Here is a 16083-nt window from a genome sequence, read left to right as displayed (position 1 = left end):
GAAGAAATACAATTCTATTGAGGCTGATAGCCATTTGTTTCAGTATCATATATAATTCATTATTTTTCTCTGAATTACATTACTCTTATAATCATATCTTAAGTTCCCATGTAATAAAAACTAATCCTGAACTTTCTATTTTATTCCACTGGCATTTCTGTGTAATCTTATACTAGTACTATTTTTTTACAAGGACAGAGAGAGAGTCAGAGAGAGTAATAGATAAGGACAGACAGACAGAAACAGAGATATGAGAAGCATCAATCCGTTTTTCGTTACGACACCTTAGTTGTTCATTGATTGCTTTCTCATATGTGCCTTGCCTGCAGGCCTTCAACAGGCCAAGTAACACCTTGCTCAAACCAGCACCCTTGGGTCCAAGCTGGTGAGATTATTTTGCTCAAGCCAGTTGAGCCCGTGGTGAAGCTGGCAACTTTGTGATCTTGAACCTGGGTCCTCAGCATCCCAGTCTGACACTCCATCCACTGTGGCACCACCTGGCTAGGGTATACTAGTACTTTTGTTTAGATTAATTTTGCTTTGTAGTAATTTTGATGCTCAGTCAAAAGAGTCTTCTTCACTATTTTGTTTTTCTTTTCATAAATTTTATCTCTGGCATTCAATTTTTTAATATACACTTGAAAAAATTGTATCTAATTTTAAACATCCTGGAGGAATTTTAAATAAAAATGCTTGTATATTATTTTACAAATATTTAAATTTTAATGAACCCTCTTTCTGTCCAAAAATTTAATGTACATTTTTTCTGATTCAAATATTATTTTATGCCTTCAATGATATTTTCATAGTTTTGTTTTTCCTGTAGGAGCAGTACATTTTTTGTGTAATTGATTCATAAGTGCTGGGTGGTAGAGGTAAATTCATAACTGAATTGGGAAAATCTGGCTGGCCAAGAAGCAGTAATAGGACTGACTCTGAAGACGGGAGGTAAAAGGAGATACAGGCTGTGAATTTGGAGAGTAGGTCCTGGCCTAAAATAGGCATAGGGCATGGAGGCAGGAGGAGAAAAGAACGTGCAAAGGAGATACCATGTATTAGACACGGCAGTGGATCTGTGGCCAAGAGGGAGGAAATAAGACCATCAACACCCACAATAGAGATCTTCAAGGAATGAGCAGGACCCAAACATTTGGACAAAGTAGAGTAAGTGGCCCCTGTGTCTACAAGAAATGAGATCAGCTTACCTGCCACTAGAATGGTTACCCTAGACTCATCAAAGGTCACATGAGATAGGGTCATCCATGGTGACATGAGATAGGGTTGGTGGCCCTGGGCACCTTCAGTATTCAGTGGCAAATTCCAGTAGACTGGGCAAGGTTAACTTGGAAGCAGTCAGTAGGGTTGGAAGAGACTGAACCCTCCCTTGGAGTAGGGAGGGGGGCAGTTTACCTTCCAGTGTCACTTTTTCCCACAGCCAGGGCAAAGCCCTGGCGGGGGTTGAGGAGCCAGACAGGCTTTTTGCTCAATGACCTTCTTTTCCACTTTTGAAGCAGGGCCCCGATGGAGTCTAATGAGTCCTCTTAGGGGCATTGGACTATTTAAGGGAAGCCGTCAAGTGCTGGTATTTTGCCTGATCTCTTTGAGCTCTGTCTGCTTTTTATGTTCCTCTTGGTCATTATAGACCTAAAAACCATGCTTAGGAGATCTTGTTGAGGGGTTTGAGGGCCCTTCTCTGCCTTTTTAAGCTTTTTCTATATATCCGGTGCTGATTGGGAAATAAAATGAGTGTTAAGAACTATGGCCCCCTCGACCGAATTGGGGTTGATTTTAGTGTATTTTTGGAGTACCTCTGGTAGGCAGATCAGGAATTGGGCCGAATTTTTATTAGCTCGTTGTGAAATTTCTCAGAGTTTTTATAATTAACTGCCTTGTGAGCAGTCTTTTGGAGTTTTCTATTAAGCAGGCAACCATTGAGTTATGAAGATCTCCACCAGGTTTGCAAATTTGATAGTCTCAATTAGGGTCATCCCTGGCAACAGCTGCCACTCCTATGGGTTTTTGATTGTCCTATGGAGGTCATCAGCACGCACCTATGTGGCCAACTAAACTCTCTTTTTCTTGGGTAGTAAAGTGGAGCTGAGGATAATATAGAGGTCATGCTAGGTCAGGTTATAAGACTGGGTTAGGTATTTAAATTCCTTTATATAGGTTCTGGGTCTGTGGAGAAGAAGCCTAGTCTCTTTTCTATTTGGGACAGGTCCAGGAGGGAGAACAGGACATGGATTCTCACAAATTCCTCAGCATCTGCTAACTCCTGGAGGGGGGAGGGGGTTTGAGGCATCATCAGTGTCTGACTCTCAGCTTGTATAATCTTGAGATGGCAGGGAGTTGGCAGCATAGAGGGGAGAAAGAGATGAAGCAGATGGACAGACAGCTAAATTGAAAGAAGGAGGGTCAGAATCTGCAGGAGGAGGAGGAGGTTGAGGTGCTGATGATGGCGCCACATGTCAGAGGGGTCAAAAAGATCAAAGCTTAGAGGAGAGTTGGAGGAGGGCAGGGGAGAAGAGGTTCTTGCTAAAGTATTTGGCAGGTCGAACAAGATGAACGGAGGGAGGGTCAAGATCGAAGAAAGAATGCCTGTACATAGGGAATTTCTGAGGCTTTCCTTATCTGTTGGCAAAAAATTTTTTTTTAATTAATTTAAATGGGATGGCATTGATAAATCAGGGTACATATGTTGAGAGAAAACATCTCTAGGTTATTTTGACATTTGATTTTGCTGCATTCCCATCATCCAATGTCAAATTGTCTTGCATCACCTTCTATCTGGTTTTCTTTGTGCCCCTATCCTTCCCCCATCCTCTCCCTCTCCTCCCCCACCCCATAACCCCCACACTCTTGTCCACGTCTCATTAACATTTTTATGTCCCATCTATGTATGCAATCATACAGTTCTTAGTTTTTTCTGATTTACTTATTTTGTTCAGTATAATGTTATCAAGGTCCATCCATGTTGTTGTAAATGATCCGATGTCATCATTTCTTATGGCTGAGTAGTATTTCACAGTATATATGTACCAAAGCTTTTTAATCCACTCATCCACTAACGAACACTTGAGCTGTTTCCAGATCTTTGCTACTGTGAACAATGCTGCCATAAACATGGGGGTGCATTTCTTCTTTTGAAACAGTGCTATGGTATTTTGGGGGTATATTCCTAAAAGTGGGATAGCTGGGTCAAAAGACAGTTCAATTTTTAATTTTTTGAGGAATCTCCATACTGTTTTCCACAGTGGCTGCACCAGTCTGCATTCCCACCATCAATGCAGGAGGGTTCCTTTTTCTCCACATTCTCACCAGCACTTATTCTGTGTTGTTTTGTTGATGAGCACCATTCTGACTGGTGTGAGGTGATATCTCATTGTGGTTTTAATTTGCATTTCTCTAATGATTAGTGATGTTGAGCATTTTTTCATATGCCTATTGGCCATCTTATGTCCTCTTTGGAGAAGTGTCTATTCTTTCTTTTGCCCATTTTTTGTTTGGATTGTTTGTCTTCCTGGTGTTGAGTTTTACAAGTTCTTTATGAATTTTGGTTATTAACCCCTTATCAGATGTATTGTCAAATATGTTCTCCCATTGTGTAGTTTGTCTTTTTATTCTGTTCTTTATGTCTTTAGTTGTGCAAAAGCCTTTTAGTTTGATATAGTCCCAATTGTTTATCCTGTCTTTTATTTCACTTGCCCGTGGAGATAAATCAGCAAATATATTGCTGTGAGAGATGTCAGAGAGTTTGCTGCCTTTGTTTTCTTCTAAGATACTTATGATTTCAGGGCTTACATTTATGTCTTTTATCTATTTTGAGTTTATTTTTGTGAATGGTGTAAGTTGGTGGTCCAGTTTCATTTTTTTGCAGGTAGATGTCAAATTTTCCAAACACCATTTATTAAAAAGGCCATCTTTACTCCATTGTATGCTCTTACCTCCTTTGTCCAGAAAGCTGTGGGTTTTTTCTGGGTTATCTGTTCTGTTCCATTGATCTATATGCCTGTTCTTTTGCCAGTATCAGGCTGTTTTGAGTACAATGGCCTTGTAGTATAACTTGATACCAGAAAGTGTGATACTGCCTGCTTTATGCTTTCTTTTCAAGATTGCTTAAGCTATTCGTGTTCTTTTTTGGTTCCATATAAATTTTTGGAATATGTATTCTATATCTTTGAAGTATGTGATTTGTATTTTAATTGATATTGCATTGAATTTATGAATTGTTTTAGGTAATATAGACATTTTAATGATGTTTATTCTTCCTAACCATGAGCACAGTATATACTTCTACTTGTTTGAATCTTCCTCGTTTTCTTTTCTCAATATTTTATAATTTTCTGAGTACAAGGCTTTAATCTCATTTGTTAAATTTATTCCTAGGTACATTATTTTTTTGTTTGCAATAGAGAAGGGTATTCTTTCCTTAATTCTCTTTCTGACAGTTCATTGTTGGTGTATAAAAATGCCTCTGATTTCGGAATATTAATTTTATATCCCACCACCTTGCTGAATTCATTTATCAGGTACAGTAGTTTTTTTGACTGAGACTTTAGGGTTTTTTATGTACAGTATCATATCATCTACAAATAATGATAGTTTTACTTCTTCTTTTCCAATATGGATGCCTTTTATTTCTTTTTCTTGTCTGAGTGCTGTGGCTAGGATAAGGACTATGTTGAATAAGAGTGGTGAAAAGGGGCACCCTTGTTTTTTTTTCTGATCTTAAGAAGATTACTTTTAATTTTTTCCCATTGAGTATGATTTTGGCTGAGAGTTTGTAATAAATAGCCTTTATCATGTTGAGATATGTTCCCTGTATTCCCACTGTGCTGAGAGTTTTGATCATGAATGGGTGCTGGATTTTATCAAATGCTTTTTCAGCATCTATTGAAATTATCATGTGGTTTTTCTCCTTCCTTTGGTTTATGTGATGAATCATATTGATTGATTTGCAAATATTGGACCATCCTTGCCTTTTCAGAATAAATCCCACATGATCATGGTGTATGATTTTTTCCATATATTGCTGGAATTAGTTTGTTAATATTTTGTTGAGAATTTTAGCATCTAAATTTATCAAGGATATTGGCCTATAGTTTTTTTTTCTTTGTGTTGTCTTTGCCTGGTTTTGGAATCAGAATTATACTTACTTCATAAAAGAGTCTTGGAAGTCTTCCTTCCTCTTGAATTTTTTGAAATAGTTTGAGAAGGATAGGAGTTAGTTCTTCTTTGAATATTTGGTAGAATTCCGTTGTGAAGCCATCTGGCCCTGGACTTTTCTTTGTTGGGAGTTTTTTGATAACTGTTTTGATCTCATTTGGTGTAATCGGTCTGTTTAGGTTTTCTGATTCTTCCAGATTGATTTTTGGAAGATTTTATGTTTCAAGGAATTTGTTCATTTCATCTAGGTTGTCTAGCTTTTTTGGCATACAGTTCTTCATAGTATTTATTACAATATTTTGTATTTCTGTTGTGTCAGTTGTTATTTCTCCTCTCTCATTTCTAATTTTATTTATTTGAGTCCTCTCTCTCTTTTTCATGGTGAATCTAGTTAAAGGTTCATCAATCTTGTTTACCTTTTCAAAGAACCAGATCCTAGTTTCATTGATCCTCTGTATTGTTTCTTTAGTCTCTATGTCATTTATTTCTGCTCTGACTTTTATTATTTCCTTTCTTCTACTACATTTGGGCTTTACTTGCTGTTCTTTTTCTAGTTCTTTTAGATGCAGGGTTAAGTTGTTTATTTGAGCTTTTTCTAGCTTCTGAAAGTGTGCCTGTAGTGCTATGAAATTCCCTCTCAATATTGCTTTTGCTGTGTCCCATAAATTTTGAGTTGTTGTATCCTCATTGTCATTCGTTTTTAGGAATATTTTTATTTCTTCTTTAATCTCATCCTTAATCCATTCATTATTTAACAACCTGCTCCTTAGTTTCCATGTGTTTGAGAATTTTTGAGCTTTTCTGTTGTGGTTCATTTCTAGTTTCATGCCATTGTGATCAGAGAAAGTGCTTGATATGATTTCAGTCTTCTTAAATTTGTTGAGAGCACTTTTGTGCCCTAACATGTGGTCTATCCTATAGAATGTACCATGAGCACTTGAAAAGAATGTATACTCTGCTGCTTTAGGGTGAAAGGTTCTGAAGATATCTATTAAATGGAGTTGATCTAGTGTTTTCAATAAGTCTGCTGTTTCTTTGTTAATTTTCTTTCTTGAGGATCTATCTAGTGATGTTAGTGGGGTATTGAAATCCCCTACTATTATAGTATTGCTGTTGATCTCGCCCTTTAAATCTATCAAAGTCTGTTTTATATATTTGGATGCTCCTATATTAGGTGCATAGATATTTATAATAGTTATATCTTCCTGTTGGATTACTTCCTTTATCATTATGTAGTGACCTTCTTTATCTCTTACTATATCTTTTGTTTTAAGGTCCAATTTGTCTGATATAAGTATTGCTACCCCAGCTTTTTTTTCATTTCCATTTGCATGAAATGTTTTTTCCATCCTTTTACCTTCAATCTATGTGTATCTTTTGTTCTAAGCTCTGTCTCTTGTAGACAGCATATGTATGGGTCCTTTTTTCTTATCCACGCAGCTACCCTGTCTTTTGATTGGATCATTTAATCCATTTACATTTAAGGTTATTATTGATATGTAGTTGTTTATTGCCATTTTCTTCTTTAAAGGTGTATTCCTTTTTTGCTATTTTCTTTTCCCACTTTGATCTGTTTACAACAAGCCCCTTAACATTTCCTGCAGCATTGGTTTGGTTGTAATGAATTCCTTGAGTTGTTTTTTTTCTGGGAAGCTTTTTATTTCTCCTTCAATTTTAAATGATAACCTTGCTGGATAAAGTAGTCTTGGTTGTAGTTTCTTGTTCTGCATTACTTTGTATATTTCTTGCCATTACCTTCTGGCCTCAAGTGTTTCTGTTGAGAAGTCGGATGTCAGCCTTATGGGGGCTCCTTTGTAGATGATAGCTTTTTTTTCTCTTGCAGCTTTTAATATTTTCTCTTTATCGCTTAGCTTTGGTATTTTAATTATGATGTGTCTTGGTGTAGGTTTCTTTGGGTTTCTCTTTAATGGAGTCCTCTGTGCTTCTTGGACTTGTGAGAGTTTCTCCTGCATTAATTTAGGGAAATTTTCACCTATGATATGATTGAACAAAGTCTCTATCCCTCGTTCTTTTCTTCTTCTTCAGGAACCCCTATGATGCGGATGTTATTTCTCTTCATGTTGTCACAGAGCTCACTAAGAGCTTCCTCTGTCTTTTTGAGTCTCTTTTCTCTTTTCTTCTCTGCTTTCATGCCTTCATTCCAGTTGTCCTCCAACTCGCTGATTCGATCCTCAGCTCTATCCATTCTGTTTTTATTTCCTTCCATTGTGGTCTTTATTTCTGATATTGTATTTGTCATCTCCGACTGATTCTTTTTTATACTTGCTATTTCTCCATTTAGGTGTTCATAATGACCATCCATTGTTGTTCTAAGATCCCTAAGCATCCTTACAATCATTATTTTGAACTCTACATCTGGAAGTTTGATTATTTCCATATCAGTCAGTTCATCTCCTGAAGGTGTCTCTTATGGTTTCATTTGGATTGCACTTCTTTGTCTTCTCATTGTCTGTTTTTTTGGGTTTTATTTGTAGAGTTGGTTGAGTCTAGGCTTGGTGTCTGCCTCTAGTTTTCAGTTGTGTTATTTCTAGGTCTTCTTGGGTTGGTATCAGCTGTTATCTGTAATCCACTTTCGGATTTGGGCAGCTTTGAAGTCTTGATTTGTTTGTTTTCTTAACAGGTGATAGTCTTGTTTACTGAGCTCAGCAGGGGGCTTCCTTGAAATTGTATCCAGGAATATGATGGGTGTAACCTGAGACTCTGATGGCCTCTTTAGCCAATTAATCTCTCTGGGGGCAGGGTGTTTTCTCAGCTTCAGTAGGGGTAGGTGTATCTCAGATCTCCATGGAGACCTGAGTTACTGCCCCTCCTCCCCACTTCTTGTTTTCAGCTGTGTCTTGTTGCGCTGATTGGAGCTGGATAGATGTCCAAAGATCTCTGATCCGGAAGCAATTTAGCTCTGTTTTGTGAAAGGTTTAATCCCTCCCCCAGCTATGGCCGCCTCCAGCACAGATGAGTCAGCTTTTTTAGGTTGTCTCCTTCATTCCTTAGCCCCTCACAGTCTGTCCCTCTCTCTTTCCTTTCCACTTGGGAGATAAGCTGGTCTTTTAAACACACCTTGCTCCCTGGTTGCCAGGCAAGTGACTTTGAGCAGTAGTTTCTGCTCTTTTCCCTTGTGTGAGATTCCCTCTGGGCTCTCAGCCTCACCCCCCCCCCATTCCGTTACTGTAAGCAGGGGCGCTCCCTACCAGGTTTGTTGTGGCTTCTTCTTTGCTCCTTGGTTTTTGAGAGCTGTTCTTGTAGTTCAGATTTGGTTTCTCATACTGATTTTTTCTAAATTGATTTTTATTCCAGTTTGGTGGTGAGAGCTGGCGTCTGGGCATCCACCTACTCTGCTGCCATCTTTTCAGACTCCTGAGGTTGTTTTCAGGATATTACTTCTTAAAATGAGGTGACTAAAGTATCCCCAAAATAAAGTTCATATTTAAAATGGAATTTCCCAGCCCAGTCTGCAGATACCATTATTTACGATGTTTTAAGGTAGCACCCAGGAATATGTCTTTAATGAGCTAACCAAATAATGCTTTTATATTATAAAATTTGAGAACATCTTTGTAAGGCCATAATTTCAGTTTGCTGCATTATTGTCTTAATTCTGTATGAAATAAGTTGTCATCATCAAGAATTCAAAGAGTCACTGAGTGACTCATCACTTCTGTCCACTATAAGTGGATTATGGTATTGATTTCTTTTTTTTTTTTTTTTTTTTTTTTTGCTATTTTATGAATCTCTCCTAAAGAGTCTTAAATAAATAATCCCACACTCCATCTCTTTTAACCATTGCAGCTGTGGGGCACCTTTTTCCATCATAAATTGGTCCAAACTGGCCTGGAATTGTCACTGAAGAAACTTCAGCAGAGCTATGTGAATCTTATACTTATTCATTCCTCGGTAGCTTTGAAGGTTAGTAATTTTACTTTGATTATCAATATAAAAATTGTAGCTGAATGCAAGGGAAGAAATAGCTTGTAACAATGAGAACAAATGTACAAAATACATTAAGATCCCTCTTTTTTTTTCACTTCAACTATCTCCATCTCAGTTCACTTTGGCCCCAGAATGACAAAAGTTCATTTTTTCAATGGCTTTGTCTCAATCTTGTGGAAACCCTGTGCTCCTTCATCTGAACCCCATACCCACTGTGTCTGGGAAGTGTCCTGATGTGGGGGTCAGTGAAGGTCCAGGAATTTCAAAGAGGATGAGACTCAGCCTTTGAGATGCTGACAGTTTACTCTTTCATAGACCACCTTCAGGTAGAAAGTGGAATGGGAGAAGGGCCAGGACTGAGCTGATAAGCTTGCTGAGTCATGGCTCTGCTCTACGCTCTCTCTAGAATGGGGTCCAGGGTGTCTCAAGTTGTCTTTGACATAAATAATATTTACTAAACATTTATTAGTGAAAAAGATTTCTAGGAGATATGTGCCCTAAATGTACTTTCTTTTTCTTTATCCTAATCTTGAAATGCTATTAAAAATAAGGATTGATTGTTCCATTAGCCTCAAGTCAAACAGCTTGGCTGAAACCAGACATAGCTTAATACACCCTCTTATTTCCTGTGTTCCAGCCTGGGGAGGAGATTGTACCAAAAGACACACATGGAAAACTCATTTTAGACTCAGTGCCTTTCTGTACCACATGGGAGGTAAGTACCACCTCTGTTGCTTGGGACAGAGAGGACAGACAGAATGGATATCTTTAAAGGTGGGTCTAGTTCTACAACCTGTGTAGATTCAGGCAAATCCCAGAATGCACCTTTGCCTCAGTTTTCAAAATTTACCCATTTAATAATTCAATACATACTTACTGAGTGACTATGATTTACTCAGTACTTAGTACTTCTAAGTACTCAGGTGACATCAGTGAATAGAACCTAGGTCTTTGGTCCCATGGGAACTAAGGGTGTGTGTGGAGGGGGGCTTTGAACACAGATTGGTAATTAACAACAGAATGGGCAGGGTGGGCCTCCTTGAGAAGATGACATATGAACAAAGTCTTGCAGAGAATGAGAAAATTGATTATCTGCATATCTAGACAAAGAGTAATATACGCCGAAAGAAGGTCAAGGTGGTTTTTAGATAGGAGAGAACCTACCACGTTCAAGAAACAACTAAAGGGCATGTGTGCTTAGAACAGAGGGAGTTTAGTGGCCAGTGATGGGAAACAAGGTCAGAGAGAAAATAAGGGCCGCCACTCTACTTCCCATGCTACAACTGCCCCACTCCTGCCCTCCTGGTGCTTGTTTTGTTGTCACTCAATCACATTTTTCTAGGTGTCCAGCTACAGATTGTGCTGGCTCCTTTAGCTCTGTTCTTTCCCCTGCATTTTTTTTGCTCTTATATTCTTGCACACATTCTCTATTATTTTTATTCTCTTTATTTGGCCAGTTCCTCTTTTGTTTTTTGAACTCTGAACCTTTCAGACTTCTCTCTTTAGCTCTGGCTCATATTCACTCCTATCCCCGGCCTCTGCCCTGAGTGTGCTCCCATTATTACATCTCGCCAGCCAGTTATACAGCTGACCTCTCACAACTCCTTCCTCCACAGGCCCTGGAGAAGTGTAAGGAGGCAGGATTGGCCACGTCCATTGGTGTGGCCAACTTTAACATCAAGCAGCTGGAGATGATCTTGAACAAACCAGGACTAAAATACAAGCCTGTTTGCAACCAGGTGAGCCCCATCAATACATCTCTGATTTCTTCTCCCTCCTCTTCAGCTTAATATTTTCTCATTTCCACAAGTCTCCAATGGTACTATATCTCATATACTGCTCACAAAAATTAGGGACATTGTATTGCTTCATATTCATTTTGAAATATTTCCTAATTTCAGTGAGACATATATTTTGTGTTTTCAGACATCATCTCCTTCAAGAGAACTGAATATATTTCCCATTGTTGAAGGAAGTTCTCTATGCCAGTGTTTTTCAACCAGTGTGCCACGGCACACTAGTGTGCCGTGAGACATGGTCAGGTGTGCCATGGGGAAATTAAACATGGGTCCCCAAACTACGGCCCATGTGCCAGATAAGGCCCACGGAGGCTATTTATTCGGCCTGCCGCCAGCCACCTCCATCTGAACATAAACATTCTCCTCACAATCCCTCCAGCTATCAGCGACAGGAAGAGTGGAGGCACAGTGAACGCTCACTGACCAATCACCTTCCAGAATTCATCCCGACCACTAGCGATGAACCAATAGTAGGCCGCCTCTCATCCACACCCTGGAAGGTCCCCGCTTGTGCTGCCACACACTTGTCATTGTGTGGCCGCAGCAGGTAGTTGAAGCTGCTACTCCTCCCCATGGTCCTGATTTCTAATCCTGGTCAGGACTGGAGGTAAATGTTGCCACCACTAGATGAAGCCTCAGCCTCAGCTGGTTATGTCTATCCTGATGGTGCATATAGATATTTGACCTTTTTCTTTTTAAAAGAGTACCCTGCAGAGGGTGATATACAATGCATCACAATGTTATCTAACTTTAAAGCTAAAGTTTGCTGATCTTCCTTTGGACAGTTTTTGGTTATCTGTTGCCAAGGAGTTCCCGTTCTGGCCAACAAAGCTATTTTGACATTGCTCCCATTTTCAACCACATATCTATGTGAGCTGCGCTTCTCAAGCTTGACTGCAATAAAAACTAAAAACAGAGAGAGACTGAGAACTGTTGAGGAAGAGCTTCGTGTGTGTCCTTCTACCATTCCTGCCAGGATATCCCTTTTGTGTTCATTGAAACAGGCCCAGGTTTCACACTAAGTGAGTATAAATACATTTAGAAACTATATTATTAACTCTATGTATAATATGTACTGTGTTAGAGTGTCATTTTGTGTCATTTTGGTAGGTGGTGTGCCCCAGGATTTTGTAAATATAAAAAATGTGCCACGGCTCAAAAAAGGTTGAAAATCACTGCTCTAGGCCATGTCACTTTAGTAAAAAAACATCTAAAGGTTAGATTGGAATATAATCTACTAAGGTGTTATGATGATTGGTTCTACAAATTTAGAGCTAGTAGATTACTGACTGTCCTTATCTCATAAAAGGTCAGTAAATTTGGAAAGTTGGAACTATGAAACTAACAGCTTTTTTTTTTTGAGAGAGAGAAAAAGGGAGAGAGAGGAGGGGTGAGAGGTGAGAAGCATCAATAATTTATTGATGGCTTCTAGTATGTGCCTTGATGGGGGTGGGGAGCTCAAGCCAAGCTAGTAACCTCTTGGTCAAGCCAGCAACCTTGGGCTTCAAGCCAGCAACCTTTATACTCAAGCCAATGACCATGTGCTTCTAGCCAGTGATATTGGAATGATGTTGATGATCCTGTACTCAAGCTGGAGACCCTGTGCTCAATCCAGCAAGCCTGCATTCTAACCAGAGACCACAGGGTTTTGAACTGGGGCCCTCAGCATCCTAGGTTGATGCTCAATCCACAGTGCCATCACTGGTCAGTCTAAGTCTAACAGCTCTTGTATTCTGTACCATGAGAACCACTGATCCTCTTGATAGCACTAAATTACTCCCAAAAAATGTGAATGTGCTTAATAACACTGAATTGTATGTACACTTAATAGTGGTTTAAGTGATAAGTTTATGTTATCTACATTTTACCACCATAATTATTTTTAATTAAGAGGGCAATTTGTTAAGATAAATCCATGTCAATGAACAACACATATACACCTGTCTTGGAGGATAATGAAAGATACCAGGAGTGTAGAAGTGACTGGCAACACTTCTGCAATGCAGAGGGCCCCCACTCCCTGAAATAGCCCAACTACTTTTAAATTTCTTCCATGCAAACTCAGAAGATAATAGTCAATCCATATATTAAATATTAGTAAGGCTTATTATTTTTTCTTATTTTTAGATGAAAAATACAAATAAGTGTCCTAGAAAGTTATACTTTTTGTCCCTTGAAAAATTTACCTTCACTTGAAGATCACCAATTAAAAGAAAGGAAAGGAAGCTGGTTTTGTCTGCAGTAGTTGTTAAAGAATAAAGGGAGGAGCTGGACATTATTTGAGCTCTAAAGGAGAGGATAGAATTTGGCCAACTTGAGGCCTATTGTTTGGAGGGAGTTTACACAGCCAAGGGGAAGACCCATCATGTTTCCAGCCTGAGAGTCTGAGAGATCTGCTGATCTCAACTTCTGGTCTTGTCTCCATGAGCACCAAGCTCATTAAGCAATAATGAGATGCTATCTCAGGGCTGTTAGCCAGATTTAAGTTTCTGGAAGTTCCTGTGGCACAGCTGTGGGTGACAATCATGTGGTTGTCTATGTTGCTGGTATTCCTAAATGATTTGACACCATGAAATACAGCACTGTATATTCCTTGTTAATTTTGTGCTGGTGGTTCTATAATCCCACACTTCTGCTTGGCGTTCCACAGGTAGCATGCTACCCATACCTCAACCAGAGCGAATTGCTGGACTTTTGCAAGTCTAAGAATATTGTCCTCATTGCATACGCTGCCCTGGGCTCTGACCCAGAGAAGGATTGGTAATGGTCTCAAGAGAGTTATTCTCACCAGAGATGCTGTACACTCTAGAGTCCTCTCTCAACTGTCTGGAGAATATTTAGGATAGATAGTAGAAATAATTCATCTTTGTCACCACTTTCCTTTGCCTATGTTGTAAAGACTCAATAAAACACCAAATAATAACATTATTGATAAAAAGTTCATAAAATTCAGAAGGTTTGGCTTTGAAGAGTGACAAAGCCATTCCAAGCCATGATTCTGACACTTCTAAAAAGTAATTTTATTTAGAAAATTAAATTTACTGGGGTGACATTGATCAATAAAAGTACATAGATTTCAAGTAAATATTTCCATAGCATTGAACTCTTGATTCTGTTCTGACACTTAATGGTTGAGTAATGTGGGACAAATAACCACTTCTGTTTTATTTTCCTTATCTCTTCAAGAGGAATATAAATCATGCACTTTTTAACAAATGATAAAACTGAGAGAATATAAAGCATTTTTTTTTTTGAAACAGCAAAGTCTTATAGAATAGGTTGTTGGGTTTTTGGGGGGTTTTTTGGTTTCTTTTCTTTCTTTTTTTGTTTTTTTTTTGTATTTTTCCAAAATTAGAAGCTGGGAGTCAGACAGACTCCAGCATGTGCTCAACCAGGATCCACCTGGCATGCCCACCAGGGGGTGACACTCTGCTAATCTGGGGTGTTCTTCTGTTTTCCCAGTAGCCATTTTAGTGTCAGAGATTAAAGCCATGGAGCCATCCTCAGTGCCCAGGCCAACTTTGTCCCAATGGAGCATTGGCTATGGGAGGGGGAGAAAGAGACAGAGAAAAAGGAAATGGGGAAGGGAGGCTTCTCCTGTGTGTACTGGCTGAAAATAAAACCCGGAAATTCCACATGCTGGGCCGATGCTCTACCATTGAGCAAACTGGTCAGGGTCGGTAGTTTTTCTTTTTATGATGGTGATTATCAGGTTTTAGTTTGAACAGCAATATTGTCTTTTTGACTTATTTGAAATTTTTATGAAGTTTCTCAGAAATGTTTTAAAGATAAAAAGGAATCCAAGTTTCTCTTTCTGCCTTACTTTCTCTTGCCTTCTTCTTTGCATTTACCAAGAGAAGCAAAAACAGACCTTGTGATAACCTGAGATAATGAGGAAGATTCTAAAGGACTAGCCACCCCCAGCCTGAATGAGTAGCCCCTAGTGAAATGGGTAAACAGACTCAAACAAACAGTATCTCTGCCTCCTCACCAGGGTGAAGTAGAACAACCCAGTTCTCCTAGAAGATCCAGGACTTAATACCATTGCTGCAAAGCCCCAGCAAACCCCAGCACAGGTGGCCCTGCACTACCAGTTACAGTGGGGGGGTTGGTCCTGGCCAAGAGTTTCACTGAAAAGAGAATCTGAGAGAACTTCCAGGTACCCAGTAGGGCTGTGGGCAGCAGGGACTGATGGACACAGTATTTCCCCTTGTGTGGGTTATTGGTGAGGCTCTTCATGTATATTTGGGCAAAGCTTGTCTCCTTGTACTCTGTGCATAGATGTGCTCTTATATAACTCTCCTGTCCTCCAACTGTTGCAAGGTGGGGGGTTGGAAAGAACACTAAACAGGGTCAGGTTTGGTCTCAATCCTGGTGTTTATCCTAATTGCATGACCCTGATCAAATCATCTCTTAATTTATTTAACTGCAAAATGAAGGCATTAGATGAGAAGAGGCTTGGGTTCAAAAATTTCTGGGATTCCATTTCTAAAACCACAGCCACTCCATAGAAGTCTATGTGGGTAGCCTGAATTGCCAGCCTCAACCATCTGAGTGGAAAATCCCCATGATTTTTGCCAGGGAATGAGCCCCAGGTTTATGACAACTATATCATAAAACCTACATAAATTCCTACTACTAATTTGTATGTCTGTCTGGAGGGTGGGGGTAGGAGGTAATTGCCTCAGGGAAATTTATCTGCTCATGTTTCTGATAGGTTTTTGATTTTCAGTTGACACTAGAAAATATGGAAACTTTAGATGGCCTCACAGGAACATGTTTTATTTTGATGATACTTAGTAAGTAGTTTATTTCCTTATTGGCTCTGGAAAGCAGGACAGTGGAGGAACTTGACATTTTCGTATCCACAAAGGGCAGACTTCTCTTCCCTTTTCCTTTAAAAAAATTTTTAGAAATAATTTTGACTTCAAGCACTCAGGCAACCCATTCATTGTTACCTTTATGTTCCCTCTGTCATAATGCTACTTAAATTCCAGAATCAATCAATTTATTAATATTATTTGCATATTCCCTCTGCTCTTGCCCTTCTTTCTCCTATTACTCATTGATCCAAACAAAACCTGGTTCTGTCCCATCTCTGCTACATCACCAGGTTCTCTCTACCCACAAGATTATTCCTCAAAGCATTGAAATATGTGCCCTTCTTAAA

At 39.1% G+C, this 16083-nt stretch overlaps 1 pseudogene; it reads left to right on the top strand.

The window, feature by feature from the left end:
- The window catches only part of LOC136406529 (aldo-keto reductase family 1 member C3-like), a 56555-nt pseudogene that overhangs the window by 39272 nt on the left and 1200 nt on the right, over positions 1–16083 (top strand).

The sequence above is a fragment of the Saccopteryx leptura genome, chromosome 5 (genome assembly GCF_036850995.1).
Source record: "Saccopteryx leptura isolate mSacLep1 chromosome 5, mSacLep1_pri_phased_curated, whole genome shotgun sequence".
Lineage (NCBI taxonomy): Eukaryota > Metazoa > Chordata > Mammalia > Chiroptera > Emballonuridae > Saccopteryx > Saccopteryx leptura.
The sequence above is the reverse complement of the archived record's forward strand: the minus strand, read 5'-3'. Positions and strand labels throughout refer to the sequence as shown.